Source organism: Stigmatopora argus, chromosome 17 (genome assembly GCF_051989625.1).
Source record: "Stigmatopora argus isolate UIUO_Sarg chromosome 17, RoL_Sarg_1.0, whole genome shotgun sequence".
NCBI lineage: Eukaryota > Metazoa > Chordata > Actinopteri > Syngnathiformes > Syngnathidae > Stigmatopora > Stigmatopora argus.
Window position 1 is genome coordinate 13,037,618 of NC_135403.1, and position 27,471 is coordinate 13,065,088.

At 44.6% G+C, this 27,471-nt stretch overlaps 1 protein-coding gene across 1 annotated transcript in view; it reads right to left on the reverse strand.

Annotated features, from left to right (window-relative positions):
* Positions 1–349: 349 nt before the first annotated feature.
* LOC144092134 (uncharacterized) overlaps positions 350–27,471 on the reverse strand; it is a 53,244-nt gene continuing 26,122 nt past the window's right edge. The window contains exons 6-8 of the mRNA XM_077624923.1: positions 18,850–18,974; positions 18,684–18,776; positions 350–454 (exon numbers count right to left, since the gene is read on the reverse strand). The gene's annotated coding sequence lies outside the window, so the exon portion shown is untranslated. The remainder of the gene's footprint in view (positions 455–18,683; positions 18,777–18,849; positions 18,975–27,471) is intronic.

The following is a 27,471-nucleotide window of genomic DNA, read 5'->3' on the forward strand; positions in this document are numbered from 1 at the left end:
GAGTAATGGTTTGTTTTGAAAGTGTTTACTACGTATGTCGTATTTTTAAATCGGGAAGATTCACTACCCTCTGGTGGCTACAGTAAATATGATATAAAGTGGAAATATGAGTGTTTTGTTTTGAAAGTGTTTACTATGTTTGTAGTATTTTTAATTCGGGAAGATTCACTGCCCTCTGGTGGCTACAGTGAATATGATATCAACTGGAAATACGAGTAAAAAAAATTTGATGACGCGATCTAGATTTTTATGCCACGCCTACTTTTGACAATTGTTTGATCGCGGGATTGTTAGTCCACATATGTATTTGTAATAAATTGCTTTAGTGCCACAAGTAGTTTCAAGCTGCAACTTTTTGTGTACTTACCTTTTTGTCGCCGTTTTCAAAAATCCTCCTTCAAAGTTCACTCCTCCTTTTTATCCCTGGATAAAAATCTCCTCCGGACTAACCCCGCTGCAAATAAGATTAAAGACAGAGAGACAAATCAATCGCACGTCAATCTCTCCCACCGAAATATTCCAAAAGCAATATAGCCCACGGCGCGCGAAGCCCGAACGGATAGCGGCGGCCGGCGAGACCATTTTTCAGATTCTTCACAGAGTGGAGCCGTGCGGCGGCCCTTTTCTTTATGTTGATTTTGTGTGGAAAGGAAGACAAAAAAAGCCTGACGTGGCGCTTCTGGTGTGCGGCGAACATCGATGAGTTTATTTCATACGTGCTCGCGAGTAATGAGGAGGAAATGACCTCCTGCCTAGCCATTGCACGGCAGACTGCTTCAACTGATTCGGGCTGTGGGAGACGTGCGAGGCGGCGAATAAACAGACCCGGGAAGTCAACGGCTGGGAAATATGAGCCGGGAAAGGTTTGAATTGAAAGCTTTATCGCCATTGTACAAAAAAAATACATATACGTATTGTGAGACGTGACGGGTTGTTGCGGTTCGCGCGATTGAGAACACATGGTAAATGTTGATGGCTCATTTGGTCCTTGATGGATAATCGCGGCTATTAACAACATGACACGGCGCCGACCTATGCTAACGCTCTCTTAATGGCGCCCCCTCGTCCGTGTCCTCACCGTCGTTATTACGGGTTTTCGCTTAATGAGTTCACCTGTGCTCCACGGAAGGAGATATATTGGAGAAAAAAACTTTTAACACTTAAGAGGGCAACTGAGCACTTTGGCATAAAAACTAGCGCGGATCCCATTAAGAGATGCTATCCGCGTAGGCGGACATTTTGGCTAATGGATCAAATTACAGATTTCGATAAATAATAATAAAATACAACAGGAATATACTCTGGTTATGGGCATTTTTTGATAGTGCTTATGGTCTTTGGGATTTAGTTCTACATCTGGACCACTTTCCATTTTGCATCCCATGATGAACCCAACAAGTGCTCGTGTACGTACATTTTTTCGTTGAGTCAGAGGCCGTCTACTGGATCCTGTCTTCCCGGACATTATATTTTTTGTACAATTTCAAAAGTTATGGATCCGTACAAGTCCTGATAGTTCATATTCGAATACTCTGACAAGATTGTATCATTTAGTTAATGAGTAAACACAACAAGTACTCGTCTACGTACATTTTTCATTGAGTCGTAGGCCGTCTACTGGATCCTGTCTTCCCAGACATTCTATTTGTATTTATTTTTTGTACAATTTTAGAAGTTATGGATCCATACGAGTCCTGATAGTTCATATTCGAACACTGACATTATTAGTTAGTATGTAAAATCCGTAACAGTGGGAAAAACTTGGCCAGTCCACATCACGCACTCCAAAAATGCTAACTCGCAACTATGCTAATCATTTCAACGGTAAATTGAGGACTTTAACGGTAAATTGAGGACTTTGTGAAACGTGGAATCTCTGGATCCATCTAGCAATGCAAAAAACGTGTCTTAGTTCTGCTTCCAATTGAAAAAAAATGAAAATATGCATTTAAAGGTAGGAGGGACCAGGACAAAATATGCATGGAAATCTGAGGGCGCATGCTGTGTTAGAACATTGGTTTGTCAATAAAAGATATGTGCTGACAGTTCACCAGTGATGTTCTTTGAAGAACGCCAGCCCTCGGGCGCTCGCGCCGCGGCATTTCTTTTATTAACAGGTGGTCTCTCCGTATAGGCGAGGCGGCCATATTTAACGAGTCAATTATTCAAAGCGCTTTGACATATCAAACACTGGAGCCTGAGGTGGGAGAAACAAAGGGCTCATTATCAATCGCACACGCCAGGCTAATCCTAACTATCTACGTCGATCAGATGCAAGTTCCTCGTTAGCCCATTAGCTACCGTTGATGAACGATTCATTTTGATTGGACGCCGTGCACCGTGGTTTTGACAATTTTGGGGAGTTCCTGGTTGGCTCCTGATTAATTGTGGGGAAATTTGAGGATATTTTTGGGGAAAATAATGAACGCTATTATAAATAGTTTTGTAAGTTTGAGTTGAATTTTTTTGTAGAGTAAATGGAAATGTTTTTTTGCAGGTTGAATGTAAAAAATAATTATTTTGATGCATGGATTTTGTGAATCAGACGAAAAATATAAGACAAGCTGCAAAATTTAATTGGAATTGAATGGAAATGTTTTTTTTTGTGATGCAAGGTTTTAAAAATCAAAACTTTTTTGCACTGTTTCAAGTTTGTTGATGTAGGACTTCTTTGCATTGGACAAAAACTCCACAAGTTTTCTTTCTGACATTAGTAATAAATGAGACTCCCGAAAAATATAACAAAAACACATGAACATATGTTATGAAATCCAAAGCGAATTAACTCTGAAGAGAGCATCCGCCCAAAACACAGCGCCCATTATCTAAATGTTCTCGCTTTGAAAAACTAAAAAGGCGAGTGCTGACCCCCCGTTGCATCGAAAACAAAGCCGCGGTGGTGTTGAAAAATTCATTGCTAAACAAAAAAAAATGTAACTGTAGTTTTGTTCTGTGACTACGCATCCCACGGGGAGAAGAAGAAGCAGAGTGGGCAGATTGGAAGGTGCAAATATCTTCAGAAGATAAGAAGCTTCAAAGCTAACGGAGGTGCGTGCCGTTAATTCTTTGTGCCTGCGGGGACTCCCTCCGCAAAAGAAAAAAAAAAAATATATATATATATATATATATATATATAATTGGAAGAAAAAAGCTGAGATGAAAATGGAACAATGCAGATGGCGTTCAAAAAAGCTAATAACATAGCCGTCAACCTCGGCCAATTGCTCCCCTTATTAATCATTGCAATTCCCCTTATTTAGCAATTAACTGTTCAAATGCAACCCGGCACAAATTAGCTCACATAGAGCGCACTTTAAAGTCTCAGATTTTCTCCAAAGTGGATGGGGTGCCCAATCAGCATGCAATAAATTCAAAATTCTGTGGATGTCGCTGTATGACGCTGACAGCTTGACGGTCTGGGTACATTGCTTGCTGACGCGCTATATTTATATAGCAAAAAGGGTGGAGGTGTGGAAGGGGAATGGGCGTGCGCATATCATGCTTAAATATGATCCGGAATAGGGCTGTAATGGGTAAAACAAGATCGTTTTTGTTTTACGAAAGAACGTACTTAAAAAAAATACCGTACTAAAGTTGTTATACGGTTTACACAATTTAAAATGAAAAATACGGGAAAAACGTATACGTTGACAGGTATGTGATATGTATGATGTGTGTAAATGTATATTTATATATGTATGTATATATATATATATATATATATATATATATATATATATATATATATATGTATATGTCCATGTACATGTATGTATATTTCAGCAACACGCTTATTTAATTATTCATATATATTTATTTATGTATGTATGTATTTATTTTTTACCTATATATTTATGTCTAAAATGTCTTTTTCTGTGTCTGTATTCTCACCCTCTTGCTACTGTGAAAATGAAATTTCCCGAATACGGGATGAATAAAGTTATCTAATCTAATAAGGCAGGAATGGAGCATTTTTACCATCAAAGTCCGTAATATTAACCCCTGATGAGGCCGTTATTTAAATCATGGGAATTTGGCCGGTCGTTTGGGTTTTCATGATTCGTGATACGGCTCCGTGTGGGAAATAAATAATGTTGTGAGGTTCCACTGCACCTCAGAATCGAGTTTCAGGTTTTGGAAGTTTGATTGTGATTAAACACTAATTGTTTTCCACAAGCCCACTGGCCTTTCCCATGTTGAGTTGAACTCTTTAATTGGAGGGAGCGTTTCATAAATGTACCGTAATTGCCTCTTTGATTTTGATGGTTTGATCGTTTGTTCGTGTTGCCTGTGAAATGAAATATGTCAAAAAATATTCGCCTCAAGCACGCTTTGACAGGAAACATCTCTTTTTATCCTTTGTTGTTAAACATAGCCAAGGATGGAAATGGAATAGTACATTTTTATTAAATCGAGTTCTTTTTTTGTAACTCTGATGGTGGGAGCCGATGGAAGTTGACAGGAACGGTAATTATTAGTGTTTTGCTGATGAGGATTCTTTCCAAGCCGAGGTTCGAGAACATCAAGACCAGTACAAGACCGACATTTTTGGCTTTTGGTAAAGAATAGTTCAGATTTTATCATTTTAATTCTACAGGAGTGAGTTAAGACGGGAATGTGATGACATTGGAATTTTTCTTTGGGAGTGAAGACCCACTCTCGAGTCATGGTCTGGTGCGCACCACTAACATTTTGGGGTTTGGTCCGAACCACACAGGGTCAGGTGTAACAAAGTCCAATTACATAAGACAAAATCTACAAAAAACTACTAATCATGGTCCTTTCTACGGGTTCCTTACTCAAGTTCCCAAACTGAAACAAGTTGAACTTTGTCTACTGCTGACCATTTTTTTCCGGAAAAGCCCCCCTCCACTAAAATGACAGAAAATAATAATGCTTTTCGAACAAGGTCAGGTGTAACAAAGTCCAATTAGATAAGACAAAATCTACTAAAAACTACTAATCATGGTCCTTTTTACGGGTTCCCTTCTTAAGTTCTCAAACTGAAACAAGTTGAACTTTGTTGACTGCTGACCATGTGGTCCAGAAAAGCCCCCCTCCACTAAAATGACAGAAAATCATAATGCTTTTTGAACAGGGAAGGTCTGACAGTCTGATTAGAAAAGACAAAATCTACTAAAACTACTAATCATGGTCCTTTTTATGGGTTCCTTACTCAAGTTCCCAAACTGAAACAAGTTGAACTTTGTCTACAGCTGACCCTTTTGTCCGGAAAAGCCCCCCTCCACTAAAATGACAGAAAATCAAAATGCTTTTCTAATAGGGAAGGTCTGACCAAGTCCAATTAGAAAAGACAAAACTACGAAACATGATCGTGATTGCCCCTTTTTACGGGTTCCTTACTTTTGTCCACAAACTCTCTCCTGCTAAGTTCCCAAACTGAAACAATTTGAACTTTGTCTTCTGCTGACCATGTAGTCCAGAACAGCCCCCCCTCCCCACACACACTAAAATGACAGAAAATAATAATGCTTCTCTTTGACGTTATCTTCACCATTTGCTCAAGTCGGTCCGACTTTTCCTGGGATTGAGTTTTGGCTCCTTTTAACGTAATCCGACCCAAATTGTTTTCCGCACACCGCCTGTGTCCTCGCGTCGTGTTGGACTCTTTAAGTCTCATAAATTGTTTTCTTCCGCCGGCGAGAAGGAAAGCGCTTTCAGGCCCATCTCATCTCGCCCGTTTTAATCTCTTTGACGGGCGAGAGCGCCGAGTCGAGGTCGGCCGCTACACCGAGCTAAATTAACTCCGGGGAGTTTGGGCAAACAAACAATATTTGTGTCCTGATCTCCGGTGGCCCCCCTGAAAGCTGAAATCTCGGGCAAAGACGGCTCGGCGCCGCCGCATTTATGATGATATTGTTCCAGGGCAGCCCGGCTCAGTGGTCGCCGTTTAAATAATGAAGCAAAGCCCCGCTAGCGCAGAGAACTGGCAGGAAGATATTAGCCGCCTGTGGATATTCAGGTATTGTCAGGATGCGACGCGTGTTGCCTTTTCATTAGCGTCAAAGCTAAATTCACTTTTTTTTTTCTCGGCGCCGACTGGCTGGCACGCTTTCAAGCGCCGAACGAGTCGGCGTGTCACAGCAGCTGCCGAGCGCCATCGTCAAACTGTCGCGGTGTCTGAGGAAACACAAACTGTAACGAAGTAAGAAGGAGGCGCAGTTTTGGAAAGCAGTTGCAAAGTCGTTTAGGCGTCGGTGCTGATGAAGAGCTCGTTAAATGGGAGGAGACTCTTTAATTACGCTCGTCGGATTGATCAGAATTGGGAAAAATGGGCAAAAATGAATCTTCGTTTGGCTCGGTTTTTTTTTTCATTTGTTTGTGATCGGACGCCAGGCTCCGATTTGCAATTGCTCTGCGCTAAGAGATATTTTTGAAATAAAAAAAGACCTTCAAGAATGACCCAAGCGTAGATGTTCTGTTTTGTGACCTTGAATCAAAATCCAATTTCCGATTTTTTATTATTATCTGTTGTTAGCCAATGTCAGCAGCGTCTATCGAAATGAAAAAAAAAAAGTATTTAGTGATAACAGTAAAATAAGCAGTGGACCTTGAGCACTCACATTGTTATTAAATCAATTTTAAAAAAAGAGGCAGGATTGTCATGATTTACACTCTGGGAGAATTTTTCCAAATGTTCAGTCCCCCAAAAATGCTTTGGGATACGGGTAAGGTTTTTACTAATTTGGTGGAGGGTAGAGCAGATTAAAAATCAGTTTTAACTTTTTGTGGGGGAGTTTTCCATCAAAACGTGAACAATCAGGTGATGTACCACAAGGTGACCTCTCACATTTTTGTCCTTTGTCCTCGCCAGGAGACAAAGTTCCTGAGGACAAAGTATTATTTCTCTACCCCCTCTGGCTCGGCGGTCTAACTACCCCGTAAACTTATTTAACCTTAATCCGCTTTGATGGCACGGGCTACGCGGGAGGGGGTCGCGGCCAAGGCGCCGTGGACCAATGATTAGAAGTTCTTTAAATAACGCCACCAGTCCCGGGCCCATTATTTCTGGCCCTGTTCTCGGCTTCTCTAATGACAAATCTGAGACCTTCGCAGTGTACACAATTATTATTCCTTTCTTCCCATCCCGCCGAGGCGCTCCCAGCTTTGTTTGATGAGCGATTCCTCCGTGGCCCGTCTCGATGGCGGCGCTAAAATAAAGCTCCATTTAAATGAGATCCCGCGTATTCTCCCGTGCCGCACACCCGTGTGCCAGCCTGCCGCACATCAAGGAGACGCCGTGTCGAGTTCGGAGATTGCACTTTGCCACCGCTAACTGTTCCTTTCTAATCTTCTCTGGATCTAATCAAAGACCATTCAACCTGCCTTCTATGATAACTTGTCATCACGTACGTGCTCTTCCCTGACATCTAGGACGCCGATTCTCGCTCGTTAAGGATGCTAATGCAGTCTTCCTACAACAAACATGGCTGCCAGCGCACTGTGACCGCCACTGGTTTAACGCTGTTTTTTACACATCGACGTGACAAAAAAACAAGAAGACATCACATAGAACAGGGGGGTTTAAACTTTTTTGGTCCAAGGTCTACTTTTCAAGGACTTAACCTTCCACAATCTACGTTTTTTTCCCAGGCCACCGACAAATCCAAATACACCGCATTGGACTCTACCAACATGTACGGAAGCGGTAGGGAACGGGGGTGAAAATCCACTCTCTATTCATGCTAAAGCTTATTGCGGAAAAGCCAAACTCAGCAGAACAGACGGGCAGTAGGGATCAAATGTTATTGTCGTGGAATCTACCAATAGCTCCTTGGCCATCTACAGGTAAATCGCGATCTACGTATTTGGGCACTATTGGAGTTTGAACAAAATGCACACTATGATCCGGTTCCAGACAGGAGGCAAGACCCGCTTTATTGCAAAACTCTGCATCTTTGAACACAGTATAGTGAAAACATGAACGACATCTGCCCTCCTTTGTCGTCGTTTTGGCCAAAACACACGGTCTGATATCTTTATTGGTAGGTCAGACCGACCCCTGCTCATATAAACAGAGGATGCTATCTGCGACTCACCTGCGCCACAATATTCCACAATAGCACCCCTGACATAGAAGCTGGAAACGAAATATGATGAGCCAACCTGGAATTGAAATTGTTTCGTCTTCATCCAGATTTGACACCCACATAAAATGCTTTCGCGGAATCCCCGCACACAGAATTAATTTGTAACACACACCTCCTTTGGCTTTGAAGCTTCAAATGTTGTGCGGATATCGCCGCCGCCGTCGGGGAAGGGAAGGGAGTCTTCGTAAACCCGACACCACGGGTAAGTAAGGTTTTAGAGACGTGTGATAATTAGGCCTTTGTGGACCTTGATAAGATGGAGGGAAAGTTGTGTGGTGCGGACCTGAGTTCAGAGGAACAATCTCCGAATGTGGTCTGTTGTGGACTGAGACTGTTATCGCCTCATTTGATTATTTTGCGCCCTCGTGAAGATTTGTGTTTGAAGCGTTTTGATTAGTACAAGAAAGCCCAAAGGACACATCAAATGTGACTAAGTTTCAAAGTAACTCTTTGACAGCGCTTCCCCGAATAAAAGCGGACGTTGGCTTTAGCTGGTGACACAAATGGCTATTTTTTTTCGAGTCCCGGGGCGCCGTTCTCTCCGTCAAGACGCATCTGCCTCCTTTCAACGCCCGCCGCTATTTCGAGGCTGTGTTTGGGGAACTTTGGGTCCACGGATCTTTCTGGCTCGGTATCTGCTTTTCGCAGCCGAGGTCTCCGCGGAGGACGGATCTTTTCTCTCCCTGCGCGCCTTCTCAAACTGTCGTCTAGTCTCGCGGTTTTCCTCCCCAAAGGCTGACAAGAACACATTTCACACATCCGCGGGAGCTCCGGCCAAAACTCCTTGCTACGGGCTGCTTTCCTTTAAACATTTACACCCACTATTTTTGCTCGGATCAAAAATATAATAATTTAATGGGATTATGCGGGTGGGGGGGCGTTCCCGGCGGACGAGTGATTAGCCCGTCGGCCTCACAGTTCTGGGGTCGAGGGTTCGATCCGATCCCAAGTCGGTCCTCACTGTGTGGAGTTTGCATGTTCTCCTCAGGCTTGTGTGGGATTTCTCCGGGAACTCCGGTGTCCTCCCACGTCCCAAAAACATGCATGCTTAAGCTAATTGGATGGGAAATTTACCCTGGCCATGAGTGTGATTGGTTGTTTGTCTCCTTGTGGCCTGCGATTGGTTCAGGGAGTCCTCTGCCTGGTGCCTCTATTTAGCTGGGATAGTCTGCAGCACCCCCCATGACCCTTGTGAGGATAAGCGGTTCAGAAAATGGATGAGTGAATAGATTTTAATTGTTATTTCCAAAAAAAAATGGACAACTTTTACATGACTGGTGTCAATCCCTGTTGTTTTTAAATGATAATGTTAGTAGGTAATATTTCTTGGATGTTTGAGAGAGCATCAGTGTACTAAAAAGAACGAAGGAAGCTAAAAAAAACTGTTTCCTGCGGCCTAATTAGAAATATCTCCACACTCATGTCTCTTGCCAACAGTTTTGGCGCTCTCAGAACTCCTTCCAGAGGCAAAATCCTTCGGCGTGACGCACTCGTTTAAAGAGAGAAACATGTCACGGGTCACTTGGCAGGGCTGCGCCGATCGCCGGCGACTCGGCAGGTAGCGAGATGACAAACAAAGTGAGCGTCGCCTCCCGCGAGGACGGCGACCGCGTTTGGCTTGGCGCCGAGGCTAGCGAGACGTGACAGTCCGAGTACGGCGAGGGGGCCGGTGACGGGCGCCGAGGAAAATGTCCCCGACGTGGCAAGAGAACAGCTCATATTACGGCGCAGGCCAGATTGTTTGATTCAGTTCTTTGTAAATTAAAAGTGGATGGCTATGTTTTGTCAAATTTTGCTGAATGTATGTTTTTACAAAAAACAGATACATTTTAAGCGCCTTGATTTTGTGAATTGTTGGGTTTGTGAAATGTGTCAGGGACTGAAAGTGTAGTACGGTTTTATAAATTTGATGTGGTCTTGCCCTTGGAAATGAACGGAGCTTTTTTATGTCAAAAATCGTGAAAGTTAGGCGCGAAATCGAAAGAGAACCCGCCCCACGGGATTTTTTTGGGAACGGCCTGAATAGGGAAACGTGGGCAGCCCAGCTTTGCGGAGCGTCCCCACAATTAGCGTTTATTTTAGCGATATGTTTTCCGCTTTCTCCAAACGTGTCCTTCGAGGCGTCACTGCGAGGGGATGAAGATGATCCCTTTGAACAGACATGCCGTAATCCCAACATCTGTACGACAAAAATCCCTCGGATCATTTTGCCGCCGGCGCTTTGTGCGAAGAAACAAATTATTTGGAAAGCAAAGGCATATCCAATTTTACGATTTAACACGAGCTCATGAATGCCACGTTTCCCAATGTGACATAAACATGAATGCAAATGAGAAGATTTGTTTTCAAAATGGCTGCCCTAAACGCAAACTCGGGTTCTGTTCATTTATTTCCCCACCATTGGATTCGTCGGGTTCGTAAAACTTTTTGACGTGGAGGAATTGCTCTCCAGGCACACAATCGACCGCCACGAACTCAAAGTGAGCAGAAAATAAGCTTAGTTTTTTGGGGGGCGGCGGACAGAAGGTTGCTTTGTGCTCAGAATTCCGTGGCGTTCGTCGGTGTCTGCCCGTCAAAGTGCGTGCGTGCCGGCAGATTACGACCGCGGGGTATTGTCGTGTGATTCCTAGTGTGACTGGGGTCAACCCCAGGCAGACAGGTGTCAGGAGGACCAGCGGGTCCCATGTGGGTAGAGGTCCAAAGCGGATGCCCTTAGGGCTGCCGGGCGAGGGGCGACATGGAGGACGGGGAGGCGAGGTGAATACTGATGCCGCAAAAAAAGCAGCAGGTGGGCAGAACAGACTTTGATTCTTAGACAACAAGACTTGGGGCGGATTTACAACAGTCTGTTGTTCCCCTTCCTTTTTGGGGCGGTTCCTTTCCAAACTGCCATTTTTGCAAGCGATCCAGGATTTGACAACAAATCAATCATTGGACAATGTGATCTGAGCAGGGTAACGGACTGAAATACCAAAGTAAATCCTCACTGAGAACTGGTGCTGATATTAATAAGGTTCATGGGATATTTGGCCAATTCCTGGGTAATGATGGAACGTGTAGATATCGGACTGCTAACCAAACAAATCTTCATATCAAAAGACAAAAAGCCAACCGCATAACAGTCCGAACCGGCCGTTTGATTCGCCCTAGACTTTTAGACAGATTTGATTTCACACCAGTCCAAAAGGTGCACGCCCCCAACTTTTAAGCAAAAGTAGCAGGTGCGCCTTTAAAGCCCTGCTTTCATCGGAGGAGGTACTTTACCGAGGGGGTACTTTACTAAATTAGATAAATTGGATTCGACCATGTCCCCCACTGTAAGAGATAGTCTCAATAGCCCACGCAAAAACCTTTGTTTGTCTGCGATTCATCCAATCAACACATTGGTCACAGCAGCTAAAAATCTCCCGGATAAGATGTTCCTCTCTCAAGCCATCGCAAATGTCCGAGACCGTCCAGAAATAAGCATCGCGTCCTTTGACCCCACCGTGTCAAGAGGCTCTCGCCCCGCCGGGACCGGGTCCACGACGGTTTTTGATTAGAAGCGGCAACCGAGGGAGGATGCCGGGATGGCGGCGCTCGGCCTGAAGAGTCCTCGAGCGGCGCGGCTCAGCCGGAGGCGCCGGGTAGAAGGGAAGCGGACGTGGGAGTGATTTCAGGGAAGCAGATTGGATTTCTAGTCGCGCTCGCATCCTTCCGAAGATAAAAGTGCTCGGAGAGAATAGAGGTTGTTGCCGCTTCGTGCCGAGAGCTGCCGGGCCTCCACTATTATCGTACCGAGTCATTTCAAGCGATAGCGAGCGGAGGGGCTTTTGTAATGTTTTTGTTTCTGTCAGAAAATGAGCAACGAGCTAGCGCTGTCTCGAACTCAGTCGGGTAGGTACATCTGCTTCCTGCACTCTTATTATCCCTGTCTCATTGGACCAATAGCAGCAAATGACTTAGAGGTTACCCAAAAATGTCCATTACTGCGAATGCTTGTTTTGTTTATAAGCCCTGTGGCTGGGTGGGATCTGTCCCCGCAGAGGAACCTTGGACTGAATAGAGTAGAAATTAGATTAGGTTTAGGGTAGTGGATAAGTGGGTGAGTATGGAAGGAGGTAGAATAACCCGGATCTGTGGGTGAGTGAAGGAGGTTGGATACTCTAGCTGTGTAGCTTAACGGGGAAAGTCAGTATGAGGCTGGGCTGGTGAGAATAGCTTGCGTTTGTACTATTATTTAATCCGAAAAGAAATTGCAACTGGCCGGTCTGGCGGTGGAGTGCTTAGCGCGTTGGCCTCACAGCTCTGGGGTCCTGGTTTCAAATCCAGGTTGGTCCACCTGTGTGGAGTTAGAATATTCTCCCCAGCCGGGCCGGGCCTGTGTGGGTTTCCTCCAGGTACTCTGGTTTCCTCCCACATTCCAAAGGCGTGCATAGAAGGCTGGTTGGATACTCAAAATTGCTCCTAGGTATGATTGTAAGCGTGAATGGTTGTCGGTCTACTCATGCCTTGCGATCGGCTGGTCACCGATTCACCGCCTGGTGCCTGAAAAGTCAGCTGGGATAGGCTCCAGCATCCCCGCGACCCTTGAAAGAAATTACAACTGTTCCCATTGCTGAAATCCTAGCCTCACATGCAGTTCCTAGACCAGACTACTTGCCAGTAACGCAGTTTTATCATCCTATAAAAACCCCTACTGACTCTGAGTCCACATCCAAACCACAACAATGTCACACTGCCTATCCTGCCTCTGTGATCAAATGGCCTCTGCTGCATACATTTATTTAGGTGAGTCAGAACCGGCGGTGAAGTCTTTGCCGCGATTTTTCCCGTCCAGACAGCTTGTTGTGTTCTCCCCGCGAGGCATGAACTCTTGGGGGAATCATTTCTATGGTAGCGGCCGCCATTCCTCGGCATGCACCCCACCCCTTTGGTCAAACTCCGCGCCGGGAAGGCAAACTTCCCCTGCACAAGTCGGAGCAAAACTGAATGCTCGCGAGGGCTGGAGCTCAACTTTGCTCATACGAGGACGAAAACACAACCCCGGATCGGAATACTATATTTTTTCCAACCCCCTTGTATAAATTGTTGAAGTCTTAGGGCACGGATGCTGTATATTTCATAGTCCGTCACAATAGGGCCTCTTATTGCTCGTTATTTATTAAAAGCAGGCCAGAGCGCTGCCTCTGGCACTCGCTGCCCAAGCCGAGTTATCCGGCCCTCTGCCCTCGGGCGAGAGCAAACTAACACAAATATGCACTCAGTCAAGGAGGTGATGGGAACAAGACAGAGTCCTTTACACTTTCACAGACGGGCGCTCGCCTTTGCACTGGCAGAGGACTTTATTCCAAGATTTTGCTTTTATGCATGCGGCGCTGACGGGTTCGTTTTCTGCATATGCCGGAGTAGATGTGGGAAAATTTTCACGGGGTAGCGAGAGGAGGGCACAGGTGGCAAATATTTCATGATGGTGTAATATACGATCAGTTTTTGGGCGATTATACAAAAGCAGTCAAGGACCATCGGTGGATTTAATCCAAAATTAGGAAGTCCTTTGACATAATTCCAATTGATCTACAGCAATGAAATATGGGTAATAATTTTGAGGGTAATGACAAATTTGTTGACAAAATAGGATATTTGAAACTTTACGGCATGTCAACATTATAATTATTTTGCGCTTTGATCGACTTTGATCCAATTCTGCGTTACTAATCAATAATCCAAATCATTTACCGTATTTTCTCGCATATAAACCGCCTCCGTGTATAAGCCGTACCCTTAAAATTGCCTTAAAATCATTGAATTTTACCATTTCTCTCGTATAAGCCGCCCCCAATCTACAATTTTCACCTCCATATTAATTAGGGAGTACAAATGTTACTTTGAAAGGAGAATTTTAAGAAAAATGGCAGAGTATTTTTCCCGTTTTTACGTCTTTGTCACCTTGCAGTTACGTGCATGTAAAGTCTAATTTGTGCGCACATAAGCCTTACTCTCGATTAAGTCATCATTTTTTTGAGCGACATACATGCGAAAAAATACGGTAATTATTACTAGACTCCCGGTCCATTTTAAGCGATAGGGGCAAATGAACGTTTAGCGATCGCAGCCAGATTCATTAACAAGTCACATTTCCTACTTCCACATCATATTAAAAATGTTGTTTTGTATTTCAATTTAGCAGCCAAGCTTTTCAGCAATTCTTTTTCCAGTCTTCCTCTTTTTTTCCTCTCTCTATATTAATTTTAAAGGTCAGAATTTGTGTTAGCTCCCATCTGCGCGAGGGCTTTATTTGTGTCGCCCGCCGGTTTAAACACAAAAGCTGGCATTAAATATTGTACAAGCTGCGAGACACACATACGTGCGACACAGCGTGCCATGTTTATTATTAGTGTCGTTTTTTTTTTTTACAGATTCCCAAGACCTGTTGCTGACTCGCACCCTGAGGGAAGCTTTGGCGCCGCAACATTTTCTGTGATTTTACACTTCACTTGGCCGAGCAGCCAACAGAGAGATAAAATAAAACAAATATCACATCTGTCTGAAGCGTGGGAGTGCGTTTCTCACCTCACGCGAACTGCCTCAAAGGACAACACGCCCGCCAGGGGACGCCTCGATAATTACGATATAAATCGCGCCGGCTGCCAAAACGCTGCAACGGAAGCGCCGGGGTGTACTAAAAAGCGGGTTTTGGAGGCTCGGGTACAGCGGCGGAATCACGTGGGAAGATGAACGGTTGTACGTGGCGAGGGACGGGGGTATCACAGGGGGACGCAGTCGATTCGCAAAAACGTTGAATATTATTTAAGGACTTTTGCTGCCGAAGGATGTTTGGTGTTCATGCTCATCACAAATAATTGGAAGTACGCGTACACAGAACAATTTCTTGTTATGTAAAGTAAAAATGAGTATTGTATATTACGGAATGTATGTTGCACTTTCATACCTGCCAACCTCAGCCAATTGCTCCCTTTATTAATGATTGCAATTCCCCTTATTAAGTGATAAACCGTACAAAAACAATATTTACTCACAGGGCGCAAATAAAAGTCTAAAATTTTCTCCCAAGTGGATGGGGTGCCCAATCAGTAGGCACTAAATTCAAGATTCTGTAGATGTCGCTGTATGATGCTGACAGTTTGACTGTCTGGGTATATTGCTTGCTGACACGCTATATTTATATAGTGAAATGGGGGGAATATGCACATATCAACATTAGCAATCGACGATGATGTTTTTGTCTGCTACCACTGACCGAGACAATCTGGATTAGAGCCGAAATGGGTAAAACGAGATCGGTTTTACAAAAAATCCCATACAAAAGTTGTTATATTGAGTACACAATTTGGCAAAAATTAAAAAAGTATAAAATAGGGGAAAATACTGACCTACTCAAGTGCAATTAATATTTTTTGCTCAAAATCTAATTAAAACCAACATTATTTTTTTGGTGGTGAATTGCAACGGTTTCACAGATTTTAAGGTTGGCATATTTAGTTCCCTGCTCATTTTGACGGAACATTCCGGATCTTGCAGTGCTTTTTATTCTCCCCTATTCTTCTAAAAAAATATTCCAACTCCCTCTTTTCCATGTTTTACAGCCTTTTTATGTGATCTCTTACAAGCAGCAAAGCGCACATCACAAGTTGTTGGGGAGGAAATGCAACATGACATCGAATGCAAGTCAGGGGAAAATACTGAAATATGTCTGGATTTCTGTGTATACGCAAAATTATTCAACATGTTGAACATGCGCAATTGTAGTTTTGGATGGGAGGGATATTCTTAACTCAACTCACACTGCAAGATAATCCACTGAACGGGGTTTGAAACCTCAAGAAAGGTCTTCCAAAAAAAAATTCAATTGGCGGTAGTGATCAAAAATGGCCCCAGATTAAGAGTAAGTGCTTAAAAGCAAAATTAACAAAAAGCGACCCAAAAATGTGTAAAAACTGATTGGATGTCAGCGAAAACCTTTACGAAATGACCAATGGCACAGAGCCCAAAACCCTCCCTCCACGATTTCTCCAGAAAAGTAATTTTTCGTCCAACCAAGAACTTACAACGCCAGTTTGTACAACTCAATTTAAGTTTTTACTGCTTCTGCACCACCGCCACTGTTTCTTTAAGTGTCTATCGAAGTGGAGTTGTGGCAAAATGTTATTTTTAAAACGTCTGTTCATTATGTCTGTGGCATTAAATGGCAACTTGTGCGCATTGCCGTGAAGTCTGAGCACTAAAAATGTCTTCCTTACGGGCATTAAATATTTCTGGAGAGCGAGCGACTGCCTCCCACTTGCCCCCCCTACAAAATAAAGCTCTCACACAGTCACTTGAGGCAATTTCCTTTCGCAGTCACTATTTTGTGCTGAACACGGCGACAGTGACACATGGGCTAACACGGTGTCAGCAGCATTCTGGGAGGGGGGGGGGGGGCAGCCAATCTCGGCCCAGCGTGGCATTGGCGCTCTGGCGTATGGAGCACCCCTAATCGAGGCTCAAATGAAGGTAGATGGCGTTTTGGACGGAGTTAATGATCGGGCCCGCTGGCCAATAAACCAACGCAATTAAAAGCTTGACACTGGATAACACAAATGCAGAGTAAATATTCAACATCCACTTATTTTCAATCCAATATCCCGCTAGGAGTGCATTAGCCTGACTCCTCACGATATACTCCTAATTATACAGTAACACTATCGCTGCAAACATGCAGGATTGCATCGTTGGAAGCTTTAAATGACCCGCTAAGGCTCGTTTGTCCCAATGTAGTGGTTCGTGTTGGTCTCAAGACCAGCTTTTCTGAAGCCAATACTTGAATTTACCGAGACAAGGCCAAGAATTTTGGGATTGAAGTCAAAACGAGAACAACAATATACCAAAGCAAGACCAAGTCCTTTGCGAATTGAGGCCAGATTCAAGACTGCAAAGACACGACAGGACCACAACTTTTACGAGTGGAGTCGAGACCGACAACATACCAAAATAAGATTCCAAGACCATAACATTTTTCGCAAACCAAACACATTCTCAAGTGGTGTTGTGATCAGGACCATCGTATCCATGACCGAGACTTGCTCCAGACCAAAACCAACTGAGACCAGTTCAAAGACCAAGAATTCTGATTAATTGACACCGAGCTAAGAGCAAAATCGAGACCACCTTTGACCGACATCAGACAAAAAAAGACCAAGACCAAGTCTTCCAGGTTGAGACATTTCGGGACTCGTGTCCCACACTAGACCACAAGACCTGCTCTAGACCGTAGCCACGAGTCTTTTGGAAAACAAGTCCGAGTCAAGACCAATACCTTCAAAATGTGTCTTGAATCAAGTATTGTCTGGTCAAGATCAGACTACCCTACTCACCAAGACCGAATTAAAACCAGGATTTTGACCACCGGTACCGTGCCAAACAAATATTCTTAAAACGTGTCCTCGAGACCGAGCCAGGTCAGGAGATTTACCACACTGGGGACATCATCTACCTCTGTATCGACTCCAATATTGCGTATTTCAACAACAAGAACTTAAAAAAACGGTTGATCGTATGTGATGTTTTTCAGCGAGTTTATCAAAAGATCCATTGAGACGCACCCAAAGAAATATTGTTACCAATCGCGTAAGCGGTATTCTTGCTAATTGTGAGAAATATATTTTGTGGTGATTCTCCCTGCTACTCACAATGTTATTTTTTGGGGGGCCCTACAGCTCAGACCCTCCCCGGATTGATGGTTTCAGCCTGTGGGAACACGACAGAGATAAGAGTGATTATACACTCAAGAGAGCGGCCACCCAGCTTCACACCGCATCGCTGGCTGGAAGCCAACCGGCTCAAAAGATGCTGGCGGTGCACACACGTGCGCGCCCGTCAGTCAGCTTGCGTAGGTGCGGGTAAGAAACACACAAAAAATGATGCGAAGGGATCTGTTTTTGTTCGGCATTGATTTGGAAATGCTGAGGTACGCGCAATTGGACAAGAGCGCTTCAAATAATTCCTGCCTTTTGTAACGGAGAAGAAACGACGGAACGGAGCTGAAGAAGCACGAATGAAAACAGACGAAGGGAGTATTTTGTCGGGGGCTCTAGTTATTAAGATAAAAGTTAAACGCATTAGCTTGGAGTGTGGATGTTTATGGTTTTTGTTTAGGATTGACGTCCTTTATGCACCCTCATTTTCCCTTTTCCACCCAAGAAATCGGGGATGCGGAATATGTGTTGCGAATTCTGGGGTAATGTTACTTAAGAGTTGAAGTGTTTTTCCCAAGTTATGCGAGATTTTTATTTCTTTTATCGACCCTCGTGTTTTCCTTTTTCCACCCGAAAAAAATCGGGGAGGCGGAATATGTGCTAGTGGTTAGGATTATGGTATAATGTTGCTTATTTAGTGTTTTTTGCTTTTATGGGAGTTTGTTTAATCCTTCATCTATCCTTTCGTTTTACTTTTTCCACCTAAAAAAATCAGGGCATTGATAGTGTGTCTAATGGTCGTTTTTGTGTTCTAAAGGGGGGGCAGAACTCAAGCAAAACAATCATTTCCTACCCCGTCCAACCCTAAAACCAAATACAAAAGATTCAAAGTACTCACAAGTTCCATTTGACAGCCACGTCAAAGTCCTTTTCACCATAATCATCATTGCTCAAGGGTATCTCGTCTTTGGATTTATTAGCCTCCTGTACACTGCAAGAGAACGTGAGGGAGTCTTAAATTAACTCGTTAAAGGTCAGCCGCATAAAAAAACGGCGTGGCTCACCAGTTCGACGAAGACGTGGCGCCAAGTGTTTAATGAGGTCTTCCGGCACATTGAGGCCTACTAAAAGGTACGAGATGGACCACTGCATCCGAGCTTGGGGATCTGACTGCTAGCGCTGGTTTCACCTGTTAAAAGGACAAGTTATTGGTTACAAATTGGACTTGCCAAATCTGCAAAAGACCGGTTCAACATCTGACATCATGACAGAAATCTGGATCAGATCCAAAACTTGTGACTGATTCCAATACCGTAAATAAATACCAGATCACAACATCCGTACTTACCAAGTACCTTTCATCCAAATACCGAATTTTGACCGCTTTTGCGTTTTGAATTATGATTCAATCAAAACCCTTAGATGTTGTTTTTCCCAGTACGGGGAAGCAAATAATCGAAGAGCAAATTAAGACCGCATTTTTTCAGCCTACAGTAAAAGTTCTCCCTTTTGATTGACACTGTAAAAGATGAGGTGACACGAACGCAGAACGAAGATAGAATATTATCAGTGTCAACTGGCGCCCGTGTTGCAGCTCGGCGGCGGAGATACGACGTGATCGCCAATTCTGCCCGGCGCCGAGCACGTAGACTTCGACGTGATTAATGTGGCGTGTGCGTGTCACATCTTTTCGACGACTGTCAGGCGAAGGCGATGCTTGGCGTGAACTTCTTGGGTGCAGTCTCTACCGGTCGGGCTGATACCAATTAATGGCACGTCAACAAACATTTGGTTGTGCATTACTCATGTCAGAGTGCTAATAAATAATGAGACAGGTACAGTGAGGAAGCGCCTCGCTCCGAGGTGCTTCCCCCCAAGAGCGCACACCGTCCGACTTGTAAAGCTCCAGTCATCTGCCATGATATGTTGCCATGACGACAAAAAGTGCCAAAAGGTGAGCAACGCCGGCGTGTTTGCGGGAGACTCGTGTCCAAGGCGGGAAAATGATGGATGCGGGAAGCCCTCGACATGTTGAAATACTTGACGTCAAATGGTTTCTGGCGGTTCTCAGGCTCCAAATGTCATAGTGGTGATGAAGGATGTTTTGCAAGTCGACTAGAGGTCTCCGAACCGATCCTCGGGGGCAGCTGACGGTCCAGGTTTTTGTTCTTGTCTTGTAAGACAGCAGATTGGTGAAAAGGTGTCGTCTTGTGTGGTTGGAATGGAATGCTGTTTCCACGATGCAAAATAGTTTTAGAGGACATGAGGGTCTAGATCTGGCGTCTCCAAAGTACTCTATCAATTTCCGCTGAACAAGACGACTCCTTTTTACCAATTTTGTGTCGTACAAGTGAAATCACAGTTTTAGCAGAAACTACATTGGTTAAACTGTTTGAATTGGGTCGGTTGGAACAAAAACAAAAAACAGATCATGAAAGTTCTAGAGGCGATCAATGAGGTTCAGGTAGTCTCCCGCAAATTTGCTAACTTTGCTTGAGCTTTTAAGAGTCTACTGGGGAACATGGAGGTTTTCGATGACCGTCACGAGGTTGTGAACTTGGACATTTTTGAGTTCCCTTCTGGACCAAATTGTGCAGGAGTGTAGAGTTCCTTAATTGTGGCTAGTGATTCATTCAGCACCGTCGGGATGAAGTACAGGAATGTCTGCTAGATTCAGTTCTAAGCTTCTAGGCATCCTAAGAAGCACAAATGGTGGGTTTTAATCTTCAGAAAATGTTTTAGCCATTCTGCCATGACTATTTTCCTTGAGAATATTTCTCGAGGAGAGCCACCGGTCGAAAGGCTCCACCTCGGCACAAGCACCCCCAGGCCGTGACGAGGTGGGAGAGACGGAGAGCGTGTTTGCGGAAGATTAAAGCCCTTCTGGGCGCAAAGATGACGGATGGAAGGAGCGCTCTTCATCCTTCAGGACCGCTTTGCATCACCTCAAACAGGCCAAGCGCGGCGCGGCAGACGCTAACGTGACCTCCGTGTCCGAGATGGATCTCACGGGGGCGCAAAATGCCCGCCTCCTATACCAGATGTCGGCCATTGTCGAAGCTGGATTTTTTTTTTTACCCGGCTGGCTTTTTAAAAAAAGTATAGGATATAAAAATGGAATTTGAGACATTTTCAAAGACAATCGGCAGCGGTAGCAACTCAAAGCGCCCCCCCCCCCCGACTCCCAAAGAGCCTCCATCGCCTGGGAGTTTTATTTTTTGATTTTTATACAAACCCCACACTCATAAAAATTCCCTCTGAGCAAGCTTCTTAGTGTTCCCTTATTCATAATGAGCGTTTTGACTCCTCTGAGCCATAATTCTCATGCATTTTTCCGGAACATCTCTCATTCTTTTTTTATGACCTCAGCTTTCATCACAATTGTCGTCGTATTCTGCCAAGGGATTGACATTTTTAGAATGATTACTTCCCAAGGTCGGAATCGGAATTTCAACTTAAAGAGGGATTTTTTTTGGGGAGGCTGAAGTCAAGACCCACGATGGGGTTGTTGTTGTTCTTGTGGATATTAACGAAACACAAATCCGTAAGCAAAAAATCACAATGACTTTTTTGGGGGTCAGAAAAGGAATTTAAACTGAATACGGTAATTGTAGAGCTGACAAACATCAGAAATCATGTTTCGTAAAGTGTCAAGAGAATTTTCAGATTGTGTGACCCTTTATCCGAGTAGCATTTGGTTTTCGTAACACACCTACACTGCTTAAAACTGATAACGAGAATGCACATGTCGTTGAAAGGGAAATGAGCACCCCAGCGACCTTTCAAAATAATAAAATGTTTTGAAAACGTGAAAATGCTAAACTTTTTAACGAACACGAGGTCTCATTTCAAAATGAATCGTCATGCTAAGTTAAAATGGCGGGCCAAAAACCAAAACATTTCATCAACATTTGATTATTTTTCCTTATGTAAATCGCTGAAAATTTGGAAATTTTAATACAAAAAGCGTATTTAGTAGTTTGGTCAAAACTGGCGTCGTTAGCTACAACCTGTGTGCTTATAAAAGGGTTAAACGTCTGATCTTTATTAAAACTTGTGATCCATGTTGTTGAGATTTCCATAATCAGTAACCTTTTTGTATTCTTTAGCAGGTGGTTCATTGTTTCCTGCTGTAATAGCTCATCCATTATGAACAAGGCCCTAATTTTCTTCTTTTATTGAGCAATTCCAGCCGCTGAGCGACAGAGCTGTTTAGTGTGCGATAAACACGGGAGGAGGCGCTCTAATAATAAACTTAGGAACACGCAAAATGAAATTGCTAAATCGCTGGAAACCTTGTGTCATTGTGCGCCACGCGGTTAAAAAGCGGCCCTGTTGGTAATTGTCATTTAACCTTGCCGTTACCTTCAAACCTTCCAACGTTTGATTTTCATGACGTCATTTAAACCCGAACATTCACTCTGTATCGGTGTTTGATCGGAAAATAACAAGGAGTTACCTCCGATGAATTAAATTGAGAGAGAAGGCAGCGGAGGAGTGCATATGGAAATGACAAACCGACGGATTGGACACTTGCTAGCGGCAAATTCATTTACATTTACAGACGGACATTAGAGACTACAGAAGGTGATCAACACAGCCCAAAAGAGAAATCATCAAATGCCCCTACATACCCTGTCCAGCATCTACAAATCCCGGTGCCCTCTGGAAGGCGCTACAGAGCCATAACAGCCAAGACCAACAGACTCAAGGACAGTTTCTTCCCAAGACCAGTCACCATACTCAACTCGAGATCTGCACCTAGGACCTCATCAAGACTTATTGCTAGCCACTTTAGTCACTTTGTACCACTTACCCATGTTGACTACTACTTTATACTCATTTATTATGTTGACCACTTATTTATCGATTACTATTTATTGATTATCTATTTATCATTATGTGTCTGTTTGTTTTTTATTGAGTCTATAGACTCAGCGAGTGCTGCACTCTCAAAAACTTGGCCCTGAACATCTCCAAAACCAGGGAACTGAATCTAAATAATCGGAATATTAGGTTCCACATATGAAAATCGTTTTTTCGACTGACACTAAAACTCCAACGCAAATGCGTTCCTCCCTGGAAGACATTTTGGGTCTCATTGTCTCAGCGCCGATACCGATCTACGCCGGCGGGGCAGATTAAGCCTCTTCGCGGTTGGGCTAATTACCCAATTACGAGGCAGCAGAAGATTCTGGCCACCACGCCGCCAAATTAATCTAGTTTTTATTTCAATTTTGTTCACAAACCCCCTCCCCCTAAACCCCTCGTCCATTTGCCGGAGTGATGGCCATATTTAAAACCAATCGGAGTCCCCTTTTTTAATTTCATAGTTTCGCAAAAGTCTCAGCGAACTGTGACGCTAGTTTAACCGCCCGGCGGAAATGGGAGTCGACAACAAAAGCTCGGCGATTCCTTCCACGAGGACGGTAATAATTTTTTGATTGATAACCGTCCGCAGATTAAAGTGCAACCATGCGGCCGCAGTCATTCGTCTAAGCGCCGAATGGAAATCGCACTCGGGCTACGCCGACTCGCGGCTAATGATAATCGGCCCCTCGGCCGCGATAGAAATCATTAAGTCGGCGAGCGGCCGGCTACGGCGGGGGGTTCCGCCGGCTCGGTGGTGGAAAAGTGGGATCGAGGACACGTCAAGGGCGTCGCGCTATCGCTGCGAATGCTCCCCCGCTAAATCTTTCACGCTTGTCAAGTCTATTTTGTCCTGGATGGAAGCTGCCACCTTAAAGTCGCGTGATCACCTCAGGGGGTTCTTGACTGAATTCGGGAGATTGGACTTGCTGAAGGGCGGACCGGTGCGAGAGTGGTTAGCCCGTGGGCCTCACAGGTCTGGGGTCCTGGGTTCGAATCCAGGTCAGTCTACCTCCGTGGAGTTTGCATGTTCTCCTCGGGCCAGCGTGGGTTTTCTCCAGGTACTCTGGTTTCCTCCCACATCTCCAAAACATGCAAGCTAGGCTAATTGTATGCTAAATTGTTTTAAGCTATGAGTGATTGGTTCTTTGTCTCTTTGTGCCCTGCGATTGGCTGGCTACCGATTCAGGGTGTACCCCGCCTCGAGCCTGAGGTCAGCTGGGATAGACTCCAGCACCCCCAAAGTGGATCCTAGTGAGAACAAAAGCGGATCATAGAATAGATGAAAAATGGACTTTGCTGAGCTACAACCTGTTAAAACAGTTAAATTGCGTTTTGTGGTGGGTCAGGTTTTTCACCCATGACTTTGGTGGCCAAAGTTCTGGTATTTTTTTGCAAGAAATTCAACGGCTTTATCGAAAAAAAAAAAATTCTTACGTGTTGTGTACGGGAACAAAGTAGCCTGTTCTGTTGTTTGACTGATTCACCTAGTCCACTAAAAACAACAACAACAAAAAAACAATAGGCCCGATGTCGATGGGCGTGACCTTGTGCCGGCGCGTTAACTCCAACCCCTGAAACGGCGGCCAATTATCCACATGGGCAGCGCTGTGAGTGTCACATGATTGGACCCAGACGGGCAAATGAGGCGTCGGGACATCGCCAAGCGTGCCGGACGGGACAATTTCACACGCTAGCAAAACCGTGCCCAGCAAAACAAAAGATTGTCAATTTGCTGTCTTTCCAAAGTTTGTAACCAACATCAGTAGGCGGGGCCTAAAAAAACGGGTCTACTATTTTTTGTTTTAACTTTTCTTTATCCTTAATGTCGAGATGGAATTCTTATCGTCAGTTTAGCAAGACTTCGCATCGTCTGGAATGAGAGGATTAAATTAAATCCTGAGTCAAATTCAAGTGAAGATTATAGATATACCGAGAATATTTAGATTAGATTAGATTAAACGTTATTCATATTTAAAAGAATATTTGCTACAAAGATACTGGATTTTGAAAAACACGAATCCAAGACTGAGCAAAACTTTCAAAATATTATTTGATTAATTGCGGCAGCTAGAGGGCCATCCGGATTAAAAAAAAACTTCGACAAAAATGATTGGGACACCCGGGATTATCTTAACTTTCCTTTCCAGACAGCATGATTCCGAACATTTCCTCGTCCTGTCAGTTGATTTTTTTTTCTTTTTAGGAATCAAGATGCGCAATCTTAAGATGAATCGTGTCGACTCGGCAACTTTAATTACGCCCGGCGTGAAATGAGCTGACTTGGAGCGGCGGGCGAGCGAGAGGCGCCAATCTGCGGCGTGTGAAGCGCTAGCGACTTCCTGCGTGGCGGAGATCAGTCTTCTTTTCGCTGCGTGTGCTGCGACGGCATCATGGCGCCGACGATAAGCGGCGCGGGGGATTTATCGGTCGCGGTGCCGAGTGCCACCGTGATGATGATGATGGTGATGACGATGATGGCTGCTTCTGACGGGGCGTCGGCAGACGAGCCGTCAAATGGGAGAGTTGGATTTTGACATTTACTGCGAAAGCTATGTTAGAAAAGACTATTTAAATCGCGGACAGTGAAAGACGACCCATCGGTTTTTGACTGGCAGGGGTTTAGGAACTCCCGTCAAAACGGATGGGACGTCAATCGCTGTCTGTGGCAAACGGCGAGGAGTCTGATAAGGAACAAAATCCTCGATACTCAAAACGTAGCATACTATTTTCGATACTAAACAATTAGCCTTCTGCTTTCAGTGGGACATTTAGTAGCCATCGTTCATTTGCCGCCATCCCTACCACTTCCGATGGATTGGGCGTGCTCAGGTAATAAACTCGTTACCCTCCCCGCCAGGAGGACGATGGGACGCCACCCGTCATCGGGGAGATAAACAAACGGCGACGTGGCAAGCATTCAATTTGCCGCTCGCCATGTTGCTTTTAGCTGCTCCGCCGATCTCCAAAGTACGAAGTCGGGAACGACACGACCTCGGGGCCGCGCCTCATTACCTCGCCGTAAACGCCGCCCGTGTCGTTTTACCCCGGCGGGCCGGCGCGGAAAAGTGAAACCTACAGCTTGGCATATTTGCTCTAACGCAATTAAAGTCGTGGCTCTCGACGAAGACTCATTAAACTCCAAAGAATGTTGTGTTGTTGCGCTGAAAGCTAAATTAAGACGCTATTTAATTTCCATCCGCCGCCACGGCTAATCCAATGAGCGCGCGCTCGTCTTGGCGGCGGCCCGCGGAGCGCCGCTCTCGGATCCCGCGGCCCGCCCTCGCCTAATGAAAGGTGTCGAGACATCTGTTTCTACCGGTGGCAATTAAGTTACGGCGAAAGATAAACACGGCAACTTTTAATGAGATGGCGAGCAACTTCGTCGGGGAGACGACAAACGCCGCTGTCGCTTTGATCGCGACGAGCCGATGCAGAAATAACCTTTTCGTGCGCGGAGCCGGGTTGTGGGCGATACTAATTACGGTGCAGGTGGAGATGCAAAATGTGCGACTTTTCCTAGCTAAGCGTCACACGGTGACCACAATAATAATAAAAAATGTAGGGGATGTTTTTAGCTACCGTAAGATACGGACAATCGGGGGAAGAGCTTGGGGGTGGTCCTCTGGGACAACTTACACTTGGGAAAAAAACTCTTTAGAACAAAGTCCAACGATTTTAAGGGTACGGCTTATACGCGGATGAGGCTAATATGCGAGAAAATATGGTAGCTACCGTAAGCTAGGGCCAATCGGGGGACAAGATTGGGGATGGAACTCTGTGACAACTTACGCTTGGGAAACAAACTTTTTAGAACAAAGTCCAACGATTTTAAGGGTACGGCTATATGCGGATGAGGCTTATATGCGGATGAGGCTAATATGCGCGAATATATGTAGCTACCACAAGCTAGGGCCAATCAGGGGACGAGATTGGGGGTGGGCCTTTGGGACAACTTACGCTTGGGAAACAAACTTTTTAGAACAAAGTTCAATGGTACGTGGATGAGGCTAATATGTGAGAAAATACGGTAAGTTTATTAATGAGAGCCAAATATTTAAATGGAATGTTCACAACTTTACTTTGATCTTTTTGCTAATAACTCTGATATGGCTTTAATGCTGGCTAGCTTTGCTCAAATTGGGAATACAATACATTAGGGGGCGCTATTTTCACTTCTAAGAAAATCAGGTGACTGGAACTCGAGACTTGTATGCAAAAATCTGCAATGTAGACATTGCTAGCACGAATCTTTCGCCACGAGTTACCTGATTTAACTTGAAATTAGTTATTTAAACCATCTACAAGTGGGCTGGCTGCCAATGATGGCCCGCCAATGTAATTATTCACGAGCATCGACTAAATTGGACAAAGGACCCTGGCAAGGCGTCTCGACCGCCGCTTCTGGCACGGAAGCGCTGACCTTTAATTATTTCTTTTTTTCCGATGGGCCTCCAAATGTTGTGGGGCCCGACGTGGCATCCTTGAACGTTCCTCGCGCCTGGTGACATTTAAGGGTTCCCGTGGGAGCCGTCCTCGGCTTCGGGCCTGCCGTTTTTTTAAGCGTGGCGCCATCTTTAAAGCGCCAGGGCAGCTGGGCATCATAATGAAGCTCGATTACCAGACACGAATCTGTCCGTCGAGCGACACCTACGAAGTCGTGGACCCCTCACTTGCGAGACCTCGGTCTATGGGTCGTGAGCAACGAGTTGAATGTCGATTACAGATTTTCCATTTTAACTTGCAGGGCAGTGGATGGTTCCCCTTCCCTCCGTTTCATTGCCCGACAACTTTGAGTGGCGTCCACCCGCCCTACG